Below are 6005 nucleotides of genomic sequence, written 5' to 3' on the forward strand. Positions count from 1 at the left end.
ATTTTGCTAAGATGGACATGAGGATGCCACAAGACGGGAACTTTTTGGCTTTCACATCATCTAGATTTTTATCTTTTTCAAGTTATGCCAACTTGATGTAGAATTTTTCAAAATCAAGTCCGTTGACCACCTTGAAGCCTTCATAGGTCGAGCTACCATGTGGAGGTGCTTGGGGTTGCAGCCTTGAGCGACTGTGGCCACGGTTCCCTTTATAGCCTCATATCTCAAATCTCATGTTTGAGGGTTTGGTTATACTATTTGAAATTTCAAGGACGAAAATTTTCGAAAATTTTTATGTTCTTGTAAAAAAAAAAAAAGAGAATAAAAAGTGCCATGATCCCAAAGACGTAAGGACCAAAAAATAGTTCGCTTTTAAGTTCCGGGAAGGGTGGTGAACCGTCAATCAATCCTTTTCCACGCTGATTTCAACTAGTGACTGTTGCCTTTTTGCCGAAGGCGTGGTCAGCTGTTCCTCTTCGAACACGAAAATCTCCGAGTGCATCGTGGTACATAAGAGCAATGTAACGATTTGCTCCCAACCGAGTAAAGGAATAGGGGGAAGCCAAATTTGAAACGTTCACCAAACGATAATTTCCTGGCATCGGATAATTTCGCATTTTGCCAAATGAAAAGGATCCCTATTCCAAACAATGCATCTTTAGTGTTAGGAAATACTCACGCAAAATTATGTGATAAGGAATTATTCGTATAACTGGTGCACTATATACAAGCACTAGAGAAATTACCCAATTGGTCCTAAATCTCTATTGTACATATTCTAATTCATTCCTAGACTTTTCAATATTGCCAATTTAATCCTACACATTTGCGTAAAATTCAAATGCAGTTCTTCCAATCAATTTTTGCTAAAAACAGTTGACATAGTAGTGTGTTTTGTCGAATGACCAATGATGAGTGAATTGTCGTGTCATTCATTTCTAGCAAAAATTGGCTGGAAGTACTACACTAGAATTTCTTGCAAAGGCTTGTGAATAAATTAACAAAATTGAAAAGTTTAGAATTGAACTAACATCCATATAATAAGTTTATAATTGATTGGGTAATTTTCCCTATAATTCATCAAAAAAACCTCTATTGGAAGATATGCAGCGATTGCTTGTGATATTTGACGGAAGATTTGATATGATTACGATTGTACACAAATCAATTATAAGATTTAGATTGATTAATAGAATCATTTACTTTCATTCAATATGTACATCTTGTATTATATCTACAGGGGACTGTACATTAGAAACTATTGAAGAGAGAATACAAAAATCTTCCAAAATTCTCCGTCTTTGGTCACGATTCCTTTGCTTCCTTTAGTTTCTTTCAGGGTATCTGTGACATCCTGAAATTCGAGTCCTCTGAAGGATAAATGGATGTGAATTTCGTTAATACATTGTTGGTTGATCTCACTCGGAATTGATCACTCCTGAGATACTGGCCGTGAGGGGAAAGGCTAATGAGGACAGAACTTGTACCACTAAAGAACTTGACCTGGGAAAACGACTTGACCGTGAGACTTGAGTGAGGATGATCCTACAGATAGGCAGGCTGATTTCAAGAAAGATTAGAAGTCGATTCGTAGAAAGAATGTAATGGAACGACGGGTGTTTCCGTATACTGTTATTGAGCCTACGAACGACCCTAGGTCGATCCTTAGTAATCATTTACTTTGAAATAAGAATCTATTCTCCACAATTTCATATAGTCAATGACGTTCATGAGTCGAGATGTCTTGAACGTGGTTTGGTATGAGTCGATCACGCGTGAATCCTCAAAGCCATATGTCAGTCTAAGTTGTACCCAAAATGGCATTAGGGCGAAATTCACATGGCATGAGAACTAACGATTGGACTTTGAATTATCGGGAACTTTCGGGACGGACTTTAGATGAAGTTATTTCGTCAATTGACAAGTGCTAGTTAAGCTGAGTATTTGGAAAAAGGGATTTTCGGGCCGAGCAAAGCCAGTGTGGGCCTTAGGCCCAAGGTGGGATAGCCACCATGATGGGCCCAAAGCAAGCCCAAGTGAGCTCAACTTCAAGCCTTTGAGCCCAATTGTATTTTCTAGCCCATTTCTCCACCATTTGAGCCAAAACCAATTTTATTCAAGCCCGTATAAAATCTTGCCCGTATATATGTATAGTACGGTATACTATACTTTGTAAAATTACCATTTTACCCCTTCTAGAAGTGGCATTTATTGTTGGGGGACAAAGAGAGAAAAGTAAAAAGAAATTATGAAATAAAATGAGGTAAAGAAAGGGGAATTAGACTTGGCTTCTCTCTTCTCTCTCTCTCTCTCTCTCTCTCCTCATTCCTCTCCTTCCCCTAACGACAGCCCCCACTTCCCACATCTCTCTCCCTCACGTTTTCTTTTCCCCCCTCATTCGCACGTAATTTCCTCCCCTCTTTTCTTCCCTCTTTCTTGTTTTTCTCCCTCTCTCCCACTTTTCCACCCCTTCACGTACGCCAACCTTTCTGCCACAATTTCCCCCAACTTCCCCTCCATTATTTTATTGTTTCTCTCTCCTTTCCCCTCCTTCCTCCTTCCTCCTCACGACAACCTCTACTCCCACGTCCCTCTTCTTCTTCGCTTTTTCTCTTTAGTTTCTTTTATGTTTTGCTTCCATAACAGCACCGTGTGCTGTTGTTATTGTCCCAAACCAGCCACCATCTTGTGCCATGGCTGTGGGCCATCACTGTCCACAAGCCGCCATACACCGTTGAAGAGCCGCACCACTTCGTCCGCGAGCCGTCCGCCCGTCGTTCTTTGCCAAATCAAAAACCACCTCCGTCGAGACCCATTTTTGCTGACCACCTCCGTGACATTTTGGGTGTAACCATGAGTAGCCCTCGCCACCGCCATTGTGCTCATGTCGTCGGAATTGTCGTCGGGTGAGTCTAGCTCTTAATCATTTGATTAGTGCCTAAACTTGCTTAGGATAGTGATTAGGTTTAAGACTGGTTTAGGTTAGCTTAAGCAGAGGTTAGTGATAATTTATAATAGTTAGATTAGTCTTAGAATGCATTAATATTAGTCTAATTAGTGAGATTAACATCATTGAGGATGGGTTGTTCGAAAACAGTGTCTGCTCTTCAGAACTAGTTCTTGGATACTTGCCGTTTGCAAATTTTGTAGGTCGAAATTGGTTGAGAATTGGGAGCTGACGTCTTCTAAAGAAATGTTTTAAACATCCTCAACTACAATATATATTTTTTTCAATATTTTTAGGGACTCAAAAGTAGGAGATATCAGCTCCGTCATTTTCAAACAGAACTTTAGTTTTCGCTAGAACTGGTGACCTGTTAGGATTCTATGGGTTTTTATCAACTCTTAGGTTTTGAATTTCCAAATGGTTTCTTCATAAAAGTTGTTTTTCACATTTTTATAATTTAACATACTCAAATTTCAAATCAAACGTATATGTTTTCGACCTTGAACCAAACTGATTTCGAAAAACAGACTTTCTAGAAACGAACCTAGTTTCTGGTGCTGGATTGAGTGATTTACTGGCCCGAATCTAGAAGGATCTGGGTCTAGGTGTCTTCATAAAAAATGTTTGTTTCTGTGTCCTTTACAACATATTAAAATTTGGGAATTTTCTGAACTCAATTGGTTAGCTTTTTGGATTTAAATTTGGAGATATGTGAGTGGCCCAATTTTTGCCAATTATGACCGATTTAGTTTGGTGATGATTTTTGATACTTTGCTTGCTTTAATTAGTGTTTTTAATGACCTGTGAATTTAATTTATTAGTTATTTAATTTTGAAATTTCACTGTTCATGCGCACTGTTCACCCGAGTATGAAAAGTGATCTAAATTCATGTGTGTTGATTTTATGAAGTGAATGGATGTGTAAATGCATGAGCATCCGCATGAGTTGGGTGATGTTTTGTGCAATTGTGTGGTGATTGGAAACTGTTGATATTTAATTAGAAAATACCGGGTGTCAGGTTTTGAACACCGAAAGTGTTTTAAAATACTATATCAAACAATTGGATTTTTTAAAAGAATAATATCAATTTTCCTTGATTCGAATTGACTATGTACCCACATACAACTATTTTCCTGGATGTTTTTAATATGAAGGAAATAGGCCAAGATCAATATTTTAATTGAGGCACTTGAGTGCAATGCACGGTATCCTGAGCTGAAATTGAATGAATGCGTAAATGATATGAGATGCCGTCACGAGCTTTGGGATCGAACGATACTCCTTCGGGAATGCCCCAAGTCAATGGATGCCAGTTGCAGTGGAGGCTGGGATGATGCTTCTATATGGAATGCCGTCTAGATGTAGACGTTACTGTGGTCGATGGTGCGAGACGATGTCCGGCTACGCCGAAAGACCGCTAACTGTTGAGTCGGCCGTGGCATGTGGGTCGAAGTTAATTGGAACGCATGAGTGTTGAGATGGTTGGGCCTTATTATAGGGTAAAATTGTGTGGCATGGAATGTGACGTGTCACATCGATTTTACCTTATAATCGGGACCCGTGTAATTGATCGATATGTGCTGTGTGGCGCACTAATGTGCAAGAACACATGAGAATCATGACATCTTTGGTTCTAATCATGCATGAGTTGAACACACTGTTTATGGCACGTACGCATAAATTGATAACGTGCAGGGTGTGCCAATGGCCAGGTGAGATCGCTTGTAACGCGATTCGTATGTGATTGATGAACTGCATCATCTAATAGCCATGTGCATTGCGTGTATCATGATGAGTTATGATGTGCAGGGTATGGCATACCAAATAAGGTTGCATGCGAACCGACTATTGATTGTTGATTGTTAATCTTTGGTTTGTTTGTGGGATGGTTTTGAAGAGATACCCCGAGTTGAGTTAGTGTACTAATCGGGGGACTAGGGGAAGGACTCGCTGAGATTTATATCTCACTGGTTATTGAATAACCATTTTCAGGTCCCTAGTGTGAAGAACCCGGAGCTTGAAGCGGAACGGTTAGGAGCATAGGTGACTTAGTAGTCATTTATTAGATAGACTTTTGTATAAGCTTGAGGCTCGAGGTTCGAGGCGTGATAGTATAAGAGCAGTGAAGCTCTAATTTTGCTTCCGTTCTCCTCGTCTCGACTGCTACCAAGGATCTTCAATCCTACGGAGAAGAGTTAACACTTCAGCAAAGGAATCAATTTTCGTTTCTTTTTAACCATGACCTAGAATTTACCTTCAGCCTCTGGCAAGCATCCACAAGAAACAAACCCAGCACAATCTCCAGAAAACTCAGATGTGCCTCTTGCTATTAATGTCACTAGACCCCAAGAACAAATTACTCGGGCCCAAGATATCCAAACTTTTTTGGCTTAGACAAATCTAGGGCAACCTATCTCGGGCCAACCCATTCCGGGCCAATCCATGATGGGCCGTCCTTACCAGTGGCTACCATTTTAGATGTAGCCCAACCTGTGGTTGTTTGGGTCAAGCCCAAGTGTATCATCGCTAGGGATTCAGGGCCAACGAGTTTCCCTCCAACCCGACGGTTGCCCACCAACCGTAAACGGGGCAAGCAGTCATCAAGTTAGATCCAGCAAATACGAAACAGGTGACTGGATCAAACGAACTAGGTATTGGAGCGTATCCATATCCGACCATTTTAAATGCGGGTTATGGAATTGGGTCAAATAATTTGAGTATGGGAACGGATCCCTACCTGGGATTTTCACCTGAATTTCTGCCTTATCCAGTAACGACTCTCACCAGAAGACCAGAACCCAGCGACCCTCTGTTTGTTTCCATCACTGACGGATTAGAGCTACGGCTAATCAACCAACAGCTGATCGGGCCAAAAACTACTCCAAATGGTCGTAGGAGTTCTAGTGCGCACTGGTAACGAAGGATAAAGACGGGTTCCTCGATGGAACCGTTCCAATCCCTTTTGATGAACGCCTAGCCTGACATTGGAGGAAGTGCAATCAACTCGTCTGTACTTGGATCAGAAATTAGATATCCCTAGAAGTCGCGACCAGACTA

The sequence above is a fragment of the Eucalyptus grandis genome, chromosome 4 (assembly GCF_016545825.1).
Source record: "Eucalyptus grandis isolate ANBG69807.140 chromosome 4, ASM1654582v1, whole genome shotgun sequence".
Lineage (NCBI taxonomy): Eukaryota > Viridiplantae > Streptophyta > Magnoliopsida > Myrtales > Myrtaceae > Eucalyptus > Eucalyptus grandis.